This window comes from Aythya fuligula, chromosome 2 (assembly GCF_009819795.1).
Source record: "Aythya fuligula isolate bAytFul2 chromosome 2, bAytFul2.pri, whole genome shotgun sequence".
Lineage (NCBI taxonomy): Eukaryota > Metazoa > Chordata > Aves > Anseriformes > Anatidae > Aythya > Aythya fuligula.
In genome coordinates this window covers 68,897,384-68,920,209 of record NC_045560.1, presented here as the reverse complement: position 1 = coordinate 68,920,209, position 22,826 = coordinate 68,897,384, and positions in this window count along the sequence as shown.

The window sequence follows — 22,826 nt, the reverse complement described above, 5'->3', positions numbered from 1 at the left end:
CCTGAGAGTACACTGACATGTTGTCTTTTACCAAAGGTTGTTGCTAACAGTCAGAAGTGGTTCTGGTATAGCGCATATGCAGCGCCTGCTAAGTAGTTATTTTTATTTTACTGTTTGATAGGGCCTGAGGACCTTTAAATAATCCAGATATTTTTTTTTCACGCTAAATGAAGTATAAAGAAAATGGTGGAAAAGTGCCCTTGCTCCAAAACATGGGTAACCTAAAAAGAAGGCATGCACAAGATGCCTTTATTTGCACTGTCTGAGCAAGGTGCTTTAAGCACTTGCCTATCATAAGTACCTAATTTATATCTTGTGAATATGCATATTACTATCTAATTGATCCAAGGTTTCGGTGGCTTATATAAATCACATTTCCTGTCTATGATACAAACAGCAGTGAAAGTCCAATCTCCTGAATCTCAAGCCTGTGGCTCAGCAGCAAAGTCAGCTTAACTTTAAATATGAATCCTCTGCCATTTATTGAAGATTATAAAGCATCTTTTATAAAGCTTTTTTTTTTTTTTTATATGAAGATTATTAAGCACCCTCCTCCCCCCCCTTTTTTTTTCCTTCACAGTAAGTTCAACAAGTTTTACTGTTTGTATAGTTAACATCTGCTTTTTTTAAAACCTTTTTATTTTCAGTTCTTTTTCTGTGGTGGGGAGAGCAAATCCAGTTCCAATACAAAAAGCAGTGTGATTAGGGTCACTACACAGGTGGCTTTTTTCCTGCATTTCATTTCAGGTTAGTGGTTTAACCTCATTGCTGTGCATTTGCTTTAGGTCACAAAACTTTGTGTCAGTTTGGAACACAGGGTTGTTTTTGTGTGTGTTTGAAGGGTATGAGTTTACAAGTTAGGCACTAAATACCTATCAACATTTTAGTCAACGTTTGTTCTTCCAGTTTAAGCAGGTATATTTGAAACATGAAGATTTCATTCTTTAGATTGCATTCAGAGATGTTAAGATTTTCATTTGATTTCATCGTATACAGCTTTATTTTATCAAGCTTGTTCTATTACAACTTCTAAAATCATTTAAAGAAATATCAACGCAACACTTTGAGATGAGAACACATTTAAGACTTTTTTTTCTGTCATTATGGAATAAATTACTATTATTTTTCTTTCCAATGAATATCGAAGTCTTAAGTTCACCAGAACCAATTGCCTTTTTTTCAATAATGTGGACAATTTCTTTTATTTAGGTCCTGGTTCTACTCTGTGGTTATATACTGCTCTAAATCTGGAGTAACTTGAGTGAGTTACAACATTAGATCATTCACAAAATGATAAAAAAGGATTGTTATGACTTCATCATATATATATCTTTTCCTTCATGTACATGAGTTACATTAATTGATTAATTACTGTATGTTTATACCTAGGTATTGACGTAGTTATAATGCTTTTGTAGTAACCAGTTCCCCTTCTTGCATTTTTTCTCCTTCTTATTTTTTTTTTTACTCTCTACAATAAAAGAAATTCAAGGAAAAGCCAATGACTGTATATTCTGTGCATTAAGGTTGCCATTTGGTGCTCTAATTAAAAAATGCTGCCAATTAGTAACATGATTTCATACAAAGTTTGCATGGAGACCACTAAAAAGACATTGTACCAAAGCCCGAAGGCAGAGATCATGTTCAGAAACAATCCCTTTTGTTCATGAATAAGCATATTGTTCATTCTTTGGAAAGCTGACAAAGATACTTGTTGCTGACGTTTACATTTTTTTTGAGCTGTTTGAAAATATTCAGTACGATTGCATCCCAAACAGGCAAACCTCTCAGCATCCTAGAGAGTCCCAAAGTGGGCAATGGTTGTTCATAGATCACATGATGGGAGGAAAGGGATTCAGTTATCTGATCACCCCAGAAGCACAGGGATGCATGCTGGTGTTACAAGACAGGGACCCTCCGCTTGGACTAGTTGGGAATATTGGGGTGCAGGTGTGTTCCTGAGGGCAAGTCTCTGCTATAATGTATGGATTACCTGACTGCTGTGTAACACCTCTGTGTCCATGTCTCTTGCCCACAGGACACTGGGCAGCTGGTGAAGATGACTGAGACATGTCCAGTAATTGATTTCTGGTGCATGGGGAAAAGCTGAGATGCCGTTCTGCCAATATGTGAAATACTTCATTGTGGAGAGGGCAAATGATTGAGTACTCATTGTGATACTCTTTGTGCATTTTCTTTAAGCCTGGGAGTACTCTTCATTCATTTATATCTTCATTCACTCTTCATTCTGAAGTGTTTCTTCAAAAACACGGCATTCTGTCCTTTTACAATTCTGTCCTTTAACAAAAAATAAAAAATTAAAAATCTAAGGCTTGTCTATACTGTGTCAAGACCCACAGCGCACTGACAGGTTGTGGTGGCCTTCATCTGTGGTCTTGGTCCATAACCCCTGCCCTATGGCCCTGAAAGTCTATTTAACTCACTCCCTGTCCTCCTCTTTCTGCCCAAGCTGTCATAGGTGTGCCTGTCCCCATATCAGCTGCAGTTATGTCCATGCATGGCCAATGGCACAAGGGACCAGGACTATGACCCACGGACTGACTTCATGGCTTTACCTTGGACTGGCCTTGCAAGCATGGACTTCCCAGTGACCACTGGGCTGTGTCTGGCCCTCAGTACCATCATTGGGCCTGATCCATACCTGTGGATTGACATCCTGGCTTAACCTCAGATAATGCATCATCACTTCAGACTTGCCTGATGACCTCTTGGTTGAACATGGACACCAACCCTGGGCCTGCACTGCTTGCATTGCTTGGGGACAGTAGAACATGCCCCGAGTGGTGAGGCCCTGCCCTGGTGCCTATGTTATTGCCCTTGGTTCCTGGTCCTTTGTCCCTTGGGGACAGTTGGCCCTCACTGCTCCTTGAGATACTGATTGCATCCACCCTTCATTGAGTCTCTCTTGTGTGGGTGAGACTATCTGAAGAGGTGTTATATAACACCAAGCTGATGTCCTTCCTGAAAAGTGTTTGTTAGGTTGTAGGATTTGCACCAAGAAAAGTAGGAAAAGCCATGCTCCTGGGGTGAAGAAAGAATCAAATCCTTATTAGGCGTTCAAACCTCTTCCTGAAGTACAATTGTACTGTATCTTCTCTGCATCTTTGGATGCAGCATAACAGTTATTAGTCATTTCAGGTTTAAGCACTTTTTGTCACCCATTGCTAGTTTGAAACATCACATGAAATGGATGGGCAGATTTTGAGAATCCATTTTTTAATCATTTCAATTCTGTCCATATGTTTTTCTACATACAGAAAACAACCCAGCTGTATTTAAGAGTTGGCTGAAAACCTGGCATAAATGGGTTGGCTTGAAGTGACTGCTGCTCCTATTGTATTTCAAGAGGATGTTTGGAATGCAGGAAAATGGGGCTACAGATGTCTGAGTTCCTATGAGTGCTCATAACAGAGGAAGTGAGATGTTTAAAGTGTTTCCAATGGAACAAAAAGTCTCTGCAAGATGTAGACACTAAGGGATTTTTAACCACTGTTTAAAAGCCTTGCCTAGAGTTGTCTGTAGTTTATGAAATAGTGACAAATCACTATTAATAGGTTTTCATGTATGCATCTTGTAAAATACTGTAATGCCACTTTACATAATTGAACTGGAAGGTCATCTAAAATTCAGCTTCACCCTGTTCCCACTAAACTATTTAGATATAAATTTTGCATCCTCGTAGTGTTCAGATGGATAGGGCATGTTTGGAATTTCTCTCCTAAAACAAATATATTTTTCTGCTTATATTCTAAGTTATCTGCAAATTTCTTTCAAAATAAAAAATCTTCCCAAATAGCCTCTCAAAATGATTCCTTTAGGTATTCAGTCCACAGTGACTCTTTGCACTAGATGCTAAAAGCGCTGTAAAAGAAGTAACCGTACTCGTGATAGTAGCTATTTCATTGGAAGTCTACAGAAAAGAAGTACAAGAATGTATTGGATATTGCATTTAATTACTGTACAATGGTTATTTAATATGTTAATCAAGTTTTAATCATGATAAAATGGACTAATCTTCCCATTATTCTGCCATTATAAAAGTGTAATTGAAATGGATTGGAAAAAGATACAGTACATTCTTGTCAGCATCTTAAAAGCTCCAAGCTCAGAAACACTGTGATGCTTAGATACACAATTCAAGTTGTTCTGTCAATGCAGATTTAATTCTGTCAGTGTTTTGTGTACAAACCAAGAACCCACTTGACAAAAACAAGTTCAGGACTTTTGGCTTGATTTCCTAGAGAAGAGAGTCTTGGTGTCTATATGTGAACATGTTTATCTGTTTATCTGGCAATAACAATGAAGTCCAAAGTCTTGGACAACTTTAGTCAAATCTGTCAGAGTACTAGCCGTTTTAAAGGAATGAAATGTCCACAAGCTTCAGAAAAGCAAGGGAGAGGGAACCATTGTTACTAGTAGCCATGCTGACAAAGTGGCTGCAACGTGAGCTCACTCCTTGTTAAACTAAGGAATAAGTGAGAGACATCATGAATGCACTAAGGTGCCCTTTGGGTTGCAGTAGACATTACAGAATCCAAATGTGAGTACTAATTTGTAGGAATACAGGCTCCATTTTACTCAGATATTTGCAGAAAAAGAATCTCTAAACTTTGCTGCAGAGATGATTGGTGGTGTGGCTTGAATCTTGATATATTGATTATCCAGACCAGTGAATTTACCACAGCTTGTAATGACCTGGCTTCAGCCACCACTTGAACTATCTTCTAAAGCAACTCTGCGCAAGAATGTCTCACACCTAAGTTACAGTGGGAGCACAGAGAGGATGCCTGCCTGGGAACCAGAGCTGTGGGGGACAGACAGAGGGGATCTACAGTTCAGGCACAGCCCCAGGACATCCGTCATATTTCATTAGGGAGGGAGAGGGTGCCTTCTTGCTTAGGTGTGTGGTAACCCTATTGGTGTGAGGTAGTCCAATTGCACCAGCAGCCACAGTCTTTAAGTAACAGTAACAATTGTAAAATTGTGCTTAAAGTCAATTACTTTCATTTCCCTTAAGGTTTTGGGGCAGTCTTCAGAGTTTACAGTTTTGGCGTATTCTCTGCAGCCAAGGGGATTATCAAGATTTTTACTTCTTTTAAAATATTTCTGATATGTTCACGACTCCAGGATTGAATCTCTAAGTCTTTGAAACAAACAAACAAACACAACTCCACTAGTACCCCGTCTTGTGACTTTCCAGACAGCATTGTAAGATTCCAAAGCACAGATAACTGTATTGATTTCAGATCTTTCACTAGTGTTACTGTGTAAATCAGATTGCTTACAACTACTGAGAGGCCTGGCTGTGTATTTTGTGCATAAATCAAATACTTGTTGATTTCAGAAGGGTGCCCCACTTCCTTAAATCTGTGGATGTTGTTAGTGTCTGAATATCTGTGATTTGGATGTCTAATTATCTCCACAGAAATATTGTTCTTTAAAGAACATGAAACTCACCTTCCTTCCTCCTCCCCTCCCCTCTACCCCACCATTAACTGTATTTCTGCAAGCTGAGGTCTTGATTTTGTGATCTACTGCTAAATGCATCAGTGCAGATAAAAAGATTCTACTTAATTTTAGCATTGGAGAAAATTTTCATTAAGATGTTTCTGTTAGCAGGTTGTCAGAAGGAGTACATTTATAAGAAAGTTTGCAGTAACATACCTTACCAAAGAAATGTCCTATTTAGTGTGTCAGTATAAACTGTCTGCCCATTTTCTGATTTATTATCTTTAGTGTGAGTTGTAGATTGGATTATTTTCTACTTTCAGTTTTGTTATGAATCAGTTAAACAATCAGAACCATTCATAGTAATGAGGTTAAAATAATTGCTGCAAATCCTTGCAAAACCCTTTCTGTAGGATAATCAACAAAGAGAAAAGGATTTCTGATGCAGGGTCCAATTTGATCTAATAGTGGCCAAAGCAAGCACCTGAGCCAAATTCAGTTCTGCCACAAGTAATGCTGCATATTATGGCTGTCATTCTTTCAGTAATGACAAGCCTTTTTTCAGAAGACAGTCTTAATGCTCAAGGCCCCTGTGTTCTTCTTTCCTTTATCTCTGCAGTTCTGGCAGTCACAGAAGGCAAACTGAAGAAGAGAGAAGTCTCCATGTGCCCTCTGTTCCCCTGCAGTGGAGCTTGATGAACAATATGGAGTTATTTTAGATGCTCAGGGTATTGGATTGTCCAGTTAAAATACTGTCAAAACAGTACTTACTTTTTCTTGTGTGTATTTCTTCCTTTACTAAAGCTGTCAGAAAAAAAACGGTAACTGGTACATTTAGTTGATAAACTTTTTTTGGGGAGGAGAGGGGGAGAACAAAGTTATTTTCATCCTTCAGGTTTCAAAGATAACCCATATTGTTTTTTTTTTTTTTTTGTTTGTTTGTTTTGTTTTGTTTTGTTTTGTTTGTTTGTTTGTTTGTTTTTTGTTTTTGTTTTTTAATGTTCATTGATCATTTTCACTTTAGATTTGATTAAGAATGGATGTAGATCACTTGCTAAATATTTGATTCCACAGAACATTGCAGTCTTGAAAGGGAAAGTATAGCTTTGCTAAATTTAAATATTAATAACATTTTCTTCCCCTAAAAAAATAACATGGAAGTGAAATTATTGTTTTAAAATACTGTAGAGTTTTGTAGAAAATAAAAAAAAAAAAGATAAAAAAGGTTCGGGAAAATCTCATGTAGTTTTATTGTTTCTTTTTAGATCTCTCCAGAAAGAGAATAAGTTGTAATATTGTGTAACTCAGATTGATTTGACATTCAGAGAATGCATGACTGAGAGCAAAGTAATTGCATACCTTTTATTAGGGGCTTTCTTATATAATGCTCTTCATAAGCCCTTTGTATTTATTATGTTCCATTTGCACACCCACTCTGTTTCAAGATGGTGAAATTCTCAGAACATTGCTATTATAAATATAAGAAATTACTTACCTTCTCTACTCTTGTTATTTCTTTTCCTGATGATTCAAAATCATAGATGATATCCCCTAAAATTGAAGAGGGCTTTGAATTGTTAAAAGCTAAGAAGGAATACTAATTAGATCCTAGGGAATTAACCAGTGGAACTCCTGGCTGTAACTTTTGAAGTGAGAATTTAGGAATGGACTTTTACGGTGTAAGTGATAACTTTCAGACCTGCATTTTAACATTTTCTAGTGACTTCAAAGGGAGATAAATTCACATGATCACAGCAAGGAGATAATTCTGTCTGGTCTGCTTTCTGTGCTCTGGAGGACGTGAAGTGGCTGCTGACCATGCTCCTCTAGTCTGCACGTGACCTGGCATTGGAGCTGCTGTGGCCAAGGATACTACTTTGATGTGACCATATGGGAGTTCCAAAACTTGCGAGGATGCAGTGAGAATGACTCTAAATAAATGCATCATCACTTAGCAGAACAAGTAAAATATTTTAGAGCTACTAATCTTTTTATATCTTATCGATCAGCTCTGCTGACTGTACTCAGAAACATGATAAAACCACACTAGGTGGGCCACTGTAGTGGGTCTAATAATATGCAGATTTCCAAACTAGTTTGGAGATGAAATTCCTCTGGCTTGGCTTGGAGTCCAGCTCTGGAGAGGCTGAGCTCAGGAGGCAAGGTAAAGAAATCTGGTGTTGGTAGGGACAGGGCCATCAGTCTTCATACATGGGTAATTTTGGTGTCCCTGTGACTAAGAAGATAGAGTCGCGTCAGTGAGACTTTTACCAATGGAGGTTTTAACTTAATACAAGGTAATTGAAGAACTCCTAGCATTGTTCTCTGTCATAGGAACAGCCAGCCAGAGAGATCACAGCTAAGACTGAAGAATGTTTTTCCTTCAGTTTGCTAGTTTGCTTTTTTTTTTTTTTTTTTTTTTTTTTTTTTTTTTTTTTTTGGTGCCTAGTTCATTTTAATCACAGACAAGTTTTAGCCTGTGAATCACTGTCAGACTGTTCCCTGTTGTCATTGTGTGAAAAGCTAGTCTTAGGCCTCATGACTGGTCACTGTAATGACATGTTATTGTTGTATTGTTATTTTCTGATCCAGTAGGCTACATTTAGTGAGTTACGTAGTCTGAGAACCTTATAGTTCTACTGGACCTGCCAGAATAATTTATTTTTTTTATTTTATTTTTATTTTTTTTTCTTTACCAGAAATGTAGTATTCACCCCAAAGGGAATGTATAATAGTAAAGCTTCCCTCTTCATAAAAAGTTAATTTAATTTACTGTGGAATACATTTCTGTTTTATGATAAGTCCAGCACAGTAGCAGGCCCCAATTTCATTGCCTGTAAACACTTGTGTGAAGGAAACTTTTCTCACACAAAAGCAAGGTTTGTTAACATCTCTAACAAATTCTTTTCAGAAGTCATGGTTATTTCTTCAGTGATAGTTCAAATGCTCTCTGTAAGTTATGATTCTTCAATTCTGTGTAAAGGTCTTGAAAATGACTTCATCAATGGTGCAATGAAAGACATTGTGATGAAAAAAAAATATTTAATGTCTTGATTCACGTGTTATTGTTCTGAAACCAGTAGCTAAGGTACATTTAACTCTGAACTTCTGGTGTCTGAGAATGCATCTGACTTTAGAAGAGTGCCAGGACCAAGCAGGTTTTGAGTGCAATCAGTAAGCCCTGATGAGGGAAGGGCAATGTGGTAGCAGACCAGTTAACTCATGTGGAACTGGCAATTGTCCAAATGATCTAATTCCATTATACTGGGAACTTGTGACACTGCTGGTAGGGACACAGGGAATAAATGAAATGGATGGCCAGTGTGCAACAGCAGATCAATAATAGTCTTTAAAAAGTAAATGCAGTCTACAATCATGTTTGACAATAACTGGGAATGATTCTTTAGCAACCATCTATTTACTAAACCCAATGTGAACTGTCAGAACTTATTAGATCTAGATATAAGGCAGGGTGCTATGCTATCACAGCTAGATACAGTCAGCAAATTTTAGGTATAGTTTCCGTGATTAACACCATCCGGCAAAAACTGCTGTCCAGCTGTGCAGAGATAATTGTCTCTTTTCTGGATATTATTATGAGACTTTACTCCTTTAAAACAACAGCGGTAACTTTGTTTTCCCCCTTTTTTACATGAGGTCAAACATCATGATCTAGTTCTTTATGAATTGCATATGAGGTTGCAAAGAACATGTATTCAGCTTGGCTTTGATTAAGCATACAGACATCAGTCCCTATTAATAGGAGAAGAAGAGACCACAATTTCTTTGGCCAAAAAAATGTCCTTTGTGTGTGTCCTTTGAGCGCAGGCTCTTGCGCTTCCGCGGAGCTGGAGGTGGCCGGAGAGCCAGTAGATGGCAGTGTTAGTGTGCGGATTGAGTACTTGGACCTGCTGTGCCTGAAACGAGCCAAATAAAAATGGCTTTTTGACTTAGAAGCATTTATTAAGTGAGCCCTTATCCATGGGATTGTCAGGCAGCCAGGTCCCAGCTCTTGAAAGATCCAGCAAACCGCAGGTGCTGCTCTGCAAGTGCATTCTCTGTAACAAGACTGAAACCCTCTTGGAGGAAAGAAAAAATAAAATAATAAAAAAAGCACTTATGTATGCTATTCATTTATTGAGAGCCACACAATCTGCCAATCATCCTTTACATCATTTGGTGCCTCGGGAAAAGCTGCTCAGAAACAATCTTTGTTACTTGAGAGAACTGGGCTTGTGCTTTTGTGCCACTTGGAGAAAGCATGAAACATTTTTTTCCCCTATGAAACTCAGCATGCATAAATCAATTAGGAGAAGATGTGAAACCTCTGACCCTTGCAGATTCAGACCAATCCCAGCTAAACCCTCCCTTTACTTCCTCACTCTCCTCCTTATAAATAAATTAAAATAAAATCAAGAAGAGGGAAAGGGAAGAAGTCTGAAATGATGGCCCAGGAACTGGAGAAGGGTCATTTGCCTTAGCTGTATGGTTATTCTGCTTGGCTGTAGAGATGCTCTGTGTGTAACATGCCTTGAACAGAATCAGAACAGGAGAAGCAATCAAGTATTTCTTTTCATTTTTAACGAACAATAACATTTAATGAAAGCTCTTTAACAGAAATTCTGTTCTGAAATCACTGTCAGCAGTGAAAATAGAGAGATCCAGAGCCCTGTGTGCTGGGGTGTCAGGAAGCATGTGGATTTACAATGAGATCCACACCCTGGGAGAATGGGACGGTGTGCTGAGTGCCAGTTCAGCACAGGGAATCATGAACACCAGTCAATTTGGATTTCTTTTTAGGAGGGGGCTGCATGAAGGTAGTTAAAGGAAGATACAGAAACCATACAAAGGAAGCTGTTTACAACACCACTAGAAGAAGGGGATAAACTGATCCTAGAGAATACAAGCATTATGCTATGAGTTTTTGATTATCATATATTGACATCCTATATGTTAGTTTACTTTAAGAATGTCATTGCTTATATCTAGGGTGGGGTATATTTTTATCCAATTACTCAAGTAATTAGATTCATAGCTACTCTTATGCTATGCCTTTCAAGCTTCAGTGATCTTTATTCTCCAGTTCAATACATATTGAGCTGGGACAGCTGCCTGTCAACTTTGTTTGCGTAAAAGCCACACTAGCTTTTATCTCCAGATTATCTAATTACTAAAAATATAGATATTAGTTAATTAGTAGTGATGCACAATTTTCTCCTTGTGTATTTCTCAGAGGGCAAATATTGTACCTTTGCCAACAGGCATCCATATGACACTTTGCACTCCCTCTAGCTCCAGTTGATTACTTTTTCCATGGAGAAAGAATTTGTGGAGGTATAAGAACATGAATGGACTTTCAGAGATCACCTAGATCTTTCCTCTGGCCCAGCCCTAGATCATTTGCTGAAACTGCTCACAGCACAAAACTGTTTGTTGGGCCTCTTGATGCTTTCATCATCCCCTGTCCACAGGGAAATTTCTCTCTGCTGTGTCCATGTTGTGGATTTGTTTTTTATGAAGACCTTAATGTCTGTCAGTAGGTTTGTGATGAGGGTCGGGTGGGCCAAGATTTATCCTGTGGCGCTTTGCAGACAGGCATAAACATTCTCTCTCTCTCTTTCTCTCCCTCAGTGAAGCTTTTATAGGTCTTCTCAGCTCATAGGTTTTGAAATGTCAGGTTTTCATGGAGCAGCTACTGCAGGAATGAGGAGAATTAAATGTCTTTGGCTAGATTCAGAGTCACAAGCAGAATCTGGGAGTCATTGAGAGTAGACTACAAAGTCTAGTGCTTTATGGAAAAATACTCCTGAGCTTGAGTCTTTGTATCATTTGCCATTTAATATGAAAAAGGCTATAGGGAATGAGGGGTAAGTGGGGACATGTCCTAGAGGAAGAGCAATTACTTTGAAATGCTGGATGTCCTTAATCAATAGTCTTCACTATCCATATGTACTTAGAGAATAATAGTCAGTTAATAAATTTTGCATGTATGCTTCTGAGACTCACCTATTTTATTTATTTATTTATTTTGTCTGGAGTATCTTACTTCTGCCCTTGACAGGAATAGACTGCACAGGAGGTTCTTAACCGGCAGCCAAAATATGGGATCGCATGTTTTTGTAAGGTTAGTTATACATCTGTTTTGGGTAAAATTGTTGCAGGAATGGAACTTGACCTATAGTGCTAGCCTCTTTCTGTGATTTGTTTGAGCTGTACTTATAAATTGTTTGGTTTTGTTTATGTTCATCTGTGTAAATTCTAAAAGGAAAAGTCACCTGAATCAAACAGTGTGCTTGTGTGCTTTTCTGTCTGGTGAATGAAGTCTGAAAATGAGAGAGAGGAAAAAAAAAAAACTGTGTGATCATGGCCATGAAGGAGACAAAAGCTTTCTAATTCCGGGTATGGAAAGTTCTTCTTATTCCTTCTAGAGATGGGCTAGTCTCCAAAAACCTGTGAAGTGTTCAGTTTGAATAAACAATCAAAGATCTGGATGTTTATCTGAGGCTTTTCTATAGCCCTTTGGGGTGGAAATGGGTTAGGGAGGCTTGAGAGAATGAGCTCTTTGTACTCTTTCATATTTGGTGTGGTTAGGAGTACCACAAACATGGTCTTTCTTGCAGTCACTTGGCATTTCAAGCTTCCTGTTCTGGTCCCACATCAAGGTGTATTGAGATAAAAGAAAGGATCTTAAAGGGGCACTCTGGATAGAGAATGTATATACATACATAGAAGTCATGTTTCTACTTTCCTTAAATCACTAGGTCCATCTTCAAAATCATGTCTGTGAAGGGACCCTTTATGCACAAATGGATTTTCCTCTCTTGAAATCAGGGGGCATTTACTTTGGCACAGGGGACAGGCTAGCCAGGTCAGGACTTCAGTGATGGATAATTCCATGATTTTGCTCTCATTTTTTGTTTCTGTAGGTGTTTCAACTTCTACTCAGTCCCAGCTTTGCTGATGATATCGATACCTTAAAAAGTGAAGAGGTTTTTGAGTCTTTATGACGTCACTGGGATGTTAATTTCAAGCTGGATCAGGACATTTGGGAAGATTCTTGTTTTATCACAGAAGGTCTGTTGACTCTTGCTTTTGTTTTTGTTTTGAAGTAAAATCAAAACTCTGTTGAAAAATCCCCCTGATCTCCCTGGATTAGATCAGCTAAGTTGCAGAATGTTATATGATCATTACACCACCCAATTTTCAGTTTGACTACTCAAAACTTATGGCTGTGCTCTGAATCCCAGAGCCCCAACTCTGAGCAGAGAGGCACTTAATTTGGCAAACTCTTTTGGTCTGTTGTGAAAAGCTGGGTAAAGTAAATCCTGTTTCACTCACAGGTGGAAAAAGCCTTACGGGTATAGTGGAAGGACTGTTGGATAAGGTACTACTGAAGGATTGTTGAGTTTGCCTAAGCAGGGTGAGCATGTTACAGGTATGGTCAGAAGTCCCTAATAGTAGAAAGCTTTGGAAGTAGCACAGGAGTTCTGTAAACCACCCCTGTGTATATGAACCTCCCTGAATTGCTTTCCATGAAAGCAGTCCATGCTGGCACATATATATATATATTTATATATATATGTATATATATATAATTATTTTTTTCTCCATGAAGCACAGCTTGTATAGAGGATGATCCCTAATTTAAATTTAGACCAATGAACAGCAGTGTACCACTGCAGTTCAGAGTATAGCCAGCCGTTTCGAATCAGCTTGGAATATCAGTGAAAATCTATTTGGCACTTGTTCATTACGTTTTTTAAGCCAAAGCAGATTATTCATTGTTTCCTTTAATGTCATCTGTTTGGTTTATGAGAAATGACTCAAGGAAGTTTTTGTCTAATTCAATACAAACAGTCTTCTTACACACTGATTGTCTGAGCTTCAGCTATTCCAGGGAGTCTGTACATGTCAGGTGTTGCAAGAGTGGAAATGATTTTCAGTATCAAGCAGAAGAAGAAAAAGATGGAAATGTCTTTTAGTGAACCGTGGCAGTTGACAGCTTTTCATCCTTAACCTGTTGTAAAGGTCTGACTGAAAATTAGAGTAGTTTGGGGATACACTTAGTTGGTATGCTATTAGGTACTTACACTCTGTAATTGGTAGAAAAATACATGCTAGTATGGAGGATTCTTGAGAGCATTAGTGGACAGTGGAGAGGAGTTTCTACAAAGATTGTTACAGTGTGCATTTTGCATATGTATATACATGTAATGCAGATAGATGTACCTACTTATGCATTGTATACCTCACATTTGCTTCTCAAATCTTGTATCTATGAAAAGGTCAAAGGCTCAGTAAGCTGTCTTTAAACTATAAAGCACATAACCTTTAGACTGCAAGAGGAGAGATACAGTCTTTCTCTTGACTGTTTTGAAAATACATGATCCAGTATTATTATTCCCATTTCCCTGTGAATCAAAAAATACTTTGTGATGAAATTATCCCACTAAATTTGAGGGCATGATGGTATGAGCAAGGAATATCATGATTTCTGCTGCAGTAGTCACAGGTAACGGAAGAATTCAAGACACTCCACAGGCAAGTAAGCTTCAGTAGTGAACAGTGCTACAATATTGTCTCTGCCAAATTTTCAAGACTATTTTGGTCATTTGTTAGTTTTAACACTTGCATTGATTACTCTTACAAGTTCATTAAGAACCCTGTTACAATTTGAAGGCTGCTTGGCAGGTTTTAAAAATGTAGAAATGTTTTTTTAGCATTTGTACCAACATATGCCTCTGCCTGTGGCCTGCAATATGTCTGTGACACTGCTAACATTGAAGGAGAGATTTGTTGTTTGTGATGTCCTCTTGTGCATCTTCATTCAGGTATCAAGGAAAAAAAAAAAAAAGATGCTTACTGAGAATCAGTCATTGTCTGACCATCTTAGTATTAAAAATGTTTAGTGTTTGTACCTGTCCTCTAGTATTAGGACAACTTAAGATACCTGTTCCACTACTCAGAGATGAAATCTTCTGCATATGAGGGTTGTGTAGCATAAGCAGCAAGATGACAACTTCTAGCCTTCCGAATTGTCTTTTTTTTTAGAGACAGTCAAAAATGTGTAGAAAAATATTAGTGAAATCCAAATTGTTTTATTCTGCAGCACTGAACTTTTCATATGTTATTTTAAAATGTAGAAAACAATTCTAATGATGATTTTAAAATACAATCCAAGGATGTTTCATAGAATAATGGAAAATAAGGTTGAGAAGTAGGCTCAAGAAGGAGAATCAATTCTATTTTTATTGTTCTTGACAGATATTTGTCTAATATCTCAATGAAAACCTCCAACTGGAGATTCCTCAGTCTCTCTAGGCAATTTATTTTAAGGCTTAACTGTTCCTCCTTTTAGAAAGTTTTCACTGCTGTCTAAATCTCTCTTGCTGAAATGTAAGTTTCTTGCTATTTACCCTGCCAAAGTGTCTGAGTAGAATAGATTGTTCCTTTCTTCTTTGCAAAATTCTGTATTTCTTTTTCCCTTAAAGGTATAAGTACTGTGGTTTTTTATTTTTTTTTTAATTTTTATTTTTTTATTTTATTTTAGTAAACTCTAAGCACTTGATATGCATTTTCCTGTTGGATAAAAGCTTGCAGGAAGAACTGCATTGCATTTCATTCAGTTACATTATCCCAGATGCTTACAGTATAGCTATGTCCCTCTTATTTTTTTTTCATTGTTTCTTTTCTCAATCCATGCACAGACTGATCCACTGTCAGTTTCTGCAGTGATTTTGCTCAGAATCCCATTCTAAACTACCGTAATACCATATTCCCAGGACATCAATAAATCTGATATATTTTGACTATTTATCTTGCAGGCAATAAATATCTGTTTACAAAGTGTGTTTCGTGAATTCACTCAAATTACATTTGGGCTGCTGCAATCCTGGAAAAAAAGAGGTGCTAAGGGTTTGATGTGGGAGAACATTGCATTTAACTTCAGGGGAGAACTAAACTTGTGATTCTGTCATCAAAGGTGAAACAGCAAAGCCCTATTTCTTGCTAACGTTAAACCATTTATTCTTATTTAGCTGTCATTTTTATTACAGGCATTCAGTCTGATGCTCATGACAAAAAAGTTCAGGCATGCTTCAAAATGAATTCATTACATACCTAGTGTAGAAAATGGTACTTTATGGGTGACAGCTGGGGGTGGCTTGTGGTTTACCACTGATTATAAATTATTGAAATATGTATATATATATAATTGATATTCAGAGCAGATAGAGCCAGTTTTTATTGGAACGTGCTCTTGCCTCTTTGTTTTATTTGTGGTTATAAGTATGTAAATGAACCTAGGCATATTGTACTTAGTGTCTTTCTGGACCCAACAGTTCTTCATCTATACTGAATCTGTCAAACTATTATTTATGAAAAGTAGGTTTTTTTTGTTTTTTTTTTTTTTAATCCATCTTTAGTTGGGAGTTCACTTTTGTGAAGATAGTATAAAATAGAAGTTGTTACTGTCTGATTATTTAGTAATTCCTCTATGAAAAAGTGTAGTTCTGAAACAATTCACGAAAACAGGACTTGCTCAAGTAAATGATAAACATACATAAGAAGCTAAATTTTTGAACGTGTCTGAAGTCTCAACATCAGTTCCACACTGTCTTGAATTCTTCTGAAGTAGGAAGATTATTGTTATCCCATGTATTCCTTATGGTAACCTGCTTTGATCCTTTTGAAGACTTACCCTTAGATCTTTGACAGATACCACACTTAGCTTTTTTTACTCATCTGCCAACCACAGTCCTTCCATTTCCTCAGCTGAGCAACTGTAGCAACATGTGGTCATGTACCTTACCAAAGCTGTGAAAAGAAAAGATGTTTTTTCTGATGTGCACTTGAGCTGTGGCCATTTTTCACACTCTGGGAAACCACTGCAGAAGGTGATGTCTTCCCCAGATTCTGTGTTCATCATGAGATGAGTAGTTTTTGTTTGTTTGTTTGTTTGTTTGTTTTTCCCCTTGTACAAGGTACCCTCATGATGTTAGACTTAGACTTCATGGCAGTGAGTAAATAAAATAAAATCAAGTACTTTTACTTCATAGCAAAAAAAGGAGAGTCCAGTGGGCTTTTGAACGCTATGCAGGACTGCAAACCATCAGGCCTGTGATATTCAGCTACCAAGCTCAGGTAATTTCTAACTAATTTTTTAGCTTTGCACTTTAAGAACCCAGTGGCACTTTATTATTATTATTATTTTGGAATTTATAGGCAAAATAAATTGGAATCAAAGAGGTAAGATGTGCTTTTGCTGCAGCTCAAAATGCCTGTATTGGTTAACAAATAAGATGAGAAGAGTTGATATTTATAGCCTATGAAATTTTTGTATTTTAAAGTTAAAGACAATGCTATAAAGACTAGCATAGTGTTGAGATTATAGAAATGATTAATATATAAATCAACATTCTGTTTGTCTAAATGTGAAGTCTGAACTTCAAGCAAAACTCAGAGGAAGTGCTGACATTCACACAGTCTGGTGCATAGTTCAGCTCATGAACTTCTTATGAGGATATGGGGAATGGCTGGTTAGGCAGCAGATAATAACAGAATAGGCAATTGCCTACTCTCCTAAATGGCATCTAAAACATACACTGCAGGAGTGAGTCTGCAGGAGAAGACAAGTTGGGTTGGGTCTGGAGGGTTTGGTGAAGCAGTTTGGCAGAACAAGGGTTGTCTAAGCTGGAGTTTGAAGAGAAGAGAAGATTTTGCTATAACAGCTAAGATGTGCATGTCTGTCAAAAGAATAAATGGTATTTTTGGTATTTTTTCTTTGCCTTGCACATTCCTCCTCTTTTAAATTTTTGTATATTTATATACATTTATATATATACATTCTGATGAGAATATCTGATGAGAATATCTGATGAGAATATTTATAGTGGAAAATGGATGCTAAAATGCAGAGGAAGACAGTTGTCTGTATAGGGACCTTTTGTTTTTGGCTCCCATAGTAGCCTTCTCTCAGAGCATGTTTCCTGTCAAATTCTCAGGAAGAACAACAGAGGAAGGACCTCATTCAAAGCCCACTGGAGCAAATGAGAAGTTTACCAGTGATTTCAATGGAACATCAGTCATACTTTATGTTATTACTCATTTTCAATGCCAGAGTGACGGGCATCAGCTGATCATGCTACCTTCTGGGTGCACATGGAAAGTGACAGATCCTGTCCAACCAGCCTGCTACCCAAGCAGGTGAGGTAGACACAGATCAAAGGATGAAGCTAAAATACCAGGAGGTGACATGACACACCTCAGGTTAAAAAGCAGAATAGTAGGGCAGGGGATAGCAGGATGCCCGACACCTACTCAGATATTGCTTAACAGATAACGAACACGCGACTCTTCACTGCTCTCCTGTTGTTGGTAGAAGGCGTGCATAAGACACTGTCTGGTAACCTGGTTGATTTATTTGTCTAGCTAGCATACTAAGAAAACAAGTGAAACATTCACTGTAGTGGTCTTCCTGCGTATAGTGCTGATTTTAAGTGCTTTGTGTTTTGGAACTCCAATGTGACACACTTATAAATCACCTGTTTTTTATAAGCTGATTATCAGGTCACTGAAAGTGATTTTAATGAGCCATTGAATGTCACTAGTCGCTATGTAAAGTTTTGTGAAAATATGTACAAAACAATGATCTGGACAAATCGTTTTGGAAGAAATTACTTGTTAACATCTAAAAAATCCACATAATTGTGCATTCTGAATTAGCAACTGCTAGGCTATTTGCTGCTGTTCTGGCACTGACTTTGAGAAGTTTTGTGTGCAATTCTAAACTACATAGGATATAAATTAGTCTGCTTTCTGTTTTCCAAGTTCCAGCACAATGCCAGAATCCCACAACTTCAGAAATTCTAATGTAATGGCAATAAAAAATAATCAATAACAAAAGGATATCTGCTAACTAAATAAACTATAGAACATCTGTGAATGTCCATATACATTTTCACATGAAGAATTTGGCCACGTTTCTTTAACAGTTGCAATTCATTTTTGAGAAAAATATTTCCCTAGCTCTATGCTCTCTTTGTTCCTCCCCCCTACCCTCTGCCCCATCCCCCCATCCCCCCCCCCCCCAAAAAAAAAAAAAAAGGTGTCAGGGGAAGTGGATTACAGAAAATGCAGAAAATAGATATACGATGAGAGCTGTTCTGAGTTTTCAAATGAGTTAGTTTCAAAATAGGATGAGAGAGCCATGGTGTTTACCTGTCAGACAATCTCAGCATAGTCACAGGCCACGGAGTGTCTTCTTGGGCATAATTTTAGAAGAGTAAATAAAACCTTCTTAACAACTGCTTCGTATAAAAACTCCAAGTATCCAGAAGTGAGGTTTTGGTGCTTCTTACCAAGTTTCAGACCTTCCTAATTTTGTAAAGATGAGGTGCCTTTACATGAGAGGCAGGTGTGACCACACAGAGATTCTCACTGATATCGTAGTGGATTATACTTTACCCTGTTTGACTGATAGGTCACTGTCACTGAGAATGCTGTGATATGTCATGCCCTGATGTGCATATCCTAATGGCAAGAGTAACAACTGGAAATGGAGTCACTTCCATGTATCATGACATGTATGAAAACTTAGCAATCAGTCAGTATAGCATTAATAGTGCTGTGCCTCATTGCATGCTTTTATTTTATTTCTGGAGCAAGAGGAAGAAGAGTGAAAGTAATACAAAATCTGAACAGTCTTATGTTATTTGAGTGAAGGAGAAATAAGACAGTGTCTGAGGGTCTCTGTGAGCTGCCTCTGTTTGGGGGCCTTTCACTGAGGGCATATTCAGGAAAAACTGCCTCATAAAACTCTTAGGCAAATCATAGCTATAAATCATAGGCAGCAAAACAATTTCCCCCAAGCCAATGGCAAATCGTTGCTATATCTTGAGTGTAAATTACTAACAATCAGCAACACACCTAGGAAATGGAGCAAGTCTATAGTATATTTACGATTTATCAGAGGTGAATATACTTTTGACAGAATTTAAGATCTCCAGAAAAACATAAAGAAATAGGTTTGTTCCTCAGGTTGTACTTACCTCCCTTTCCTGGGGATCTTACAGCTGGTGCAGAAGCAGCTCTGTGCTACCTTTTTTATTACCCATTCCCAAGTCTGAGGTTGTATGGGGGTTAATTTTTTTTTCTTTCATCAAGGGATATACTCTGTTAGACAAGATAATTAAATGCATATGGGCTAGATTCTGATCTTACTTACAGAGCGCAGTAAATCTGAACTCACTCCATTGACTGAAAGGGAGTCATTCTAGATTTATGTTGTTATGAATGGGATCAGAATTTGACTTGTATAAATGAATGCTAAAGAGAGAAAAGCACTGTTCATGTTCACACTCCTAGGCCACGGTAAAGGCTAATTTAACTTCTGTAGACTTTTTCGTTGAGCATAGAGAATTTCATCCACCATTGATCTTTTAGGAAAGGATTGAAGTTTAGAGCTTTCAGAGAAACCTATCATAATAATTAATTAATAGTAGTATTAACTATGGATACTGGATATGACTCTACCAAAGTAAATATGGAGTCATTCTGTTTATTTCTCTGTTTCTGTGAGTAACCAACTTTGGTGAAACTAAGGACTGCTTCTGTGCTTTAAACACATTTTCTACTTCTTAAATTATACTTTCTTTTCCTGACAATATTCTTGTGAGAGGCACACCACCAAGATGATGCGTGTACATCTCTACATACAAAAAGTCTGCACTTTTTGACAACAGTGATGAGCCAAGTGTACTGCTCACAGTTTCATACCTCTCTGTTCTGGTCTCCAAAAGAGTCCTGTCCTGAGTCATGCATGAAGCTTCCAGTGAGATTGACCAAAGTCTGGAGGAGTGATGAGCAGTTTTTCACTTAAGCTTTCTTATTCCCTGCAGAGATATAGATATTTGTTTACTTTCTTCCAGCATGGTGGAGAGCCAGAAGAGAGATTTTTAACATGTATTTTTGTAAGAGAAAAAAAATCAGGAACAGTAATTTTATTTTAGACTGTGGTAAGTCTCCACACCCACTCAAGTATGACCAAGTATTGATTCATTCTGAAGACTGGAGATTGTTGGTTGAAGACTTTTTCCCTGTTCTGTGATTTCAGGAGCATAAATCAAAAAATATATACATTTTAATAGAAAAAAAAAAAAAAAAAGAGCCTGACTGTTAAAAAGCAAAGAAGCCAGATTTATCTCAGCTAACATTGAACTTGGATGGGTGTTTTCAGAGAACTTGGATCTAAGCAACTTCATTTCTGAAGACAATTATTTTTCTCCCCTGAAAAAGAAGGGATCCCGAGGTAAATACAGTTAGGGCCTTTTTCAAGTGTCAATTATGTGCATTAACTCCAGTATTCCACCCCTTTCTGTGGGTTTTCATCCTGTAATTTCCCTACTGTGTGATTTAATATAGTATGATACATTTCTAGCACCTGCCCACTTGTGACTTTTCTTCTTTAGGTACAGACTTCTACCATTTCATTGTTGCTGCAGACTTGTACCATTTAGCTGTGAGCAGCCTGAAAATGAAGCACTTTGTCTGAATTCCCATAGACTCCATTTGATCTTTAATGAAATGCACTCAGTTCTGTAGAAGACCTGGTTAGTGCTTTGTTTTGTTTTTATTTTTCAACAAACAACAAGCATGATTTTCCCCTTCATTTTCCTCTCTTGAAATAGTTTGATTTATAACATTATAACATAGAAGATGCTGAGTATGACACAAGCCAACTCATAAATAAAAACTGTAGATTGACAAATTTTTATTTTATTTTTTTTTTGAAAACAAATTCTAGCTAATTGCTAGGTCACTGAATTTTCCTCTCCCTTTCTGACATGGTCTCCTCAGTCCATTCCTATACTAAAAGTGGAGTTAGCTCAGTAGATATCAAAGACTATTTAAAAGGTTCCTCTTCATCTGCCTCTCGGACTTTTATCCAGGATTCCTAAACAATCTGGGACATGATAAAATGCTAAAGAAAATTGCAAAATTGAAAGTATTAGAGTGGGATAAATGTTCCCAGGACTTTGAAGGCCTCTTTACTTAGAGTCAAGCAGATACATTTTCATATCTTGCAAAGACAGTAATAAATAAGTCAAATTTTAAATTAAACCAGTAACATGAAGTGGTACTTTGAAAACTGTTTTATAATTTAAAAAATAAATTCAATGCAAAACCTTTTTAGAGTTCAAATTCCAACATTCTAACAGGAGCTGTTTTGTACATTTAATGAGCTAAAGGAATAGTGGTGTTTTTGTGCATTTCTTTTTGAAATCACTTAATCATTTTCTAGACAACTAATAGTTTAGACAACTATATTTTAGACCACTATATTTTATAACAGCTAATTAGTATGTAATTAACAGGGATGAAAAAAAATCAACTCATGTCCAATGTATTTCTAAAATGTAACATTTAATTTAATTCCTACAGTTATTGGATTCTTCAAACTTTTGGTACTGACTTTTGGGTAACTGACACTGAAGGGTCATTTTCAATGCATCAGTGCAAACAAAAAGATATTATTAAATATATGTTTTTGTTTCTAAACTTGTCTAGAGTCAATCCAGTGCTGTGCTTATGTATGTGCTTAGACTTGGTGGTGGTGGTGGTGTTTTTTTTTTGTTTGTTTTTAGTTATTGGTCTTGCTTTCAATTTGATATACAGGTTTTTATTGCTTCACAAGGGTATTTTCAGGGCATTATTTTACATAAAGGAAAATTAATGCTAGTTTTCTTCAGAGAAAAATTCATGGAGTCCTGTAAGTGTGATTCTTTCTCTTTTCAGAGAACATGAAATTGCATATCTTTTGGGGTCAATGGTTTTAAACCTTGAATATTTCTCACACATATTGTTTATGGAAATCATGTTCACATAAATGTGAAATTATCAGCAAATCTAAGCAGTGGTGTACTAAACATTTACATTGCAGCTTATATTTTTAGATGCCAGAAGATTTTTCATGTAATGAATACTGAAATCTTGTAACACTTCTCAGAAGTTGTAAAATTTACAACTAGTTGTAAAAGTAGTAAAATAGCTGTTACATATCCAGCTCAGTGCTACTACAGTTATTAAGAGAAATATGTGGCAGTGTTTCTTGAAATTTACTTTTAGCTAGCTTTGGTGTGTTAGCATACAATTTCTTACCTTTCCCCTCCTTCTTTGAGGGAACAAGGCTCCTGCCCTGAAGAAGTCAGATCCTAAGACAGAGACAAGAGTTTCCCATTACAACTAAAGTTCAAGAGGCTCTACAGTCAGGTGAGGGTACAGTCTGAACAAAATAGTTGCTTTTGTTATACAAATCATTCATTTCTGAGAAGTCAGATGCAGGTTGTTAAGCCAAACTG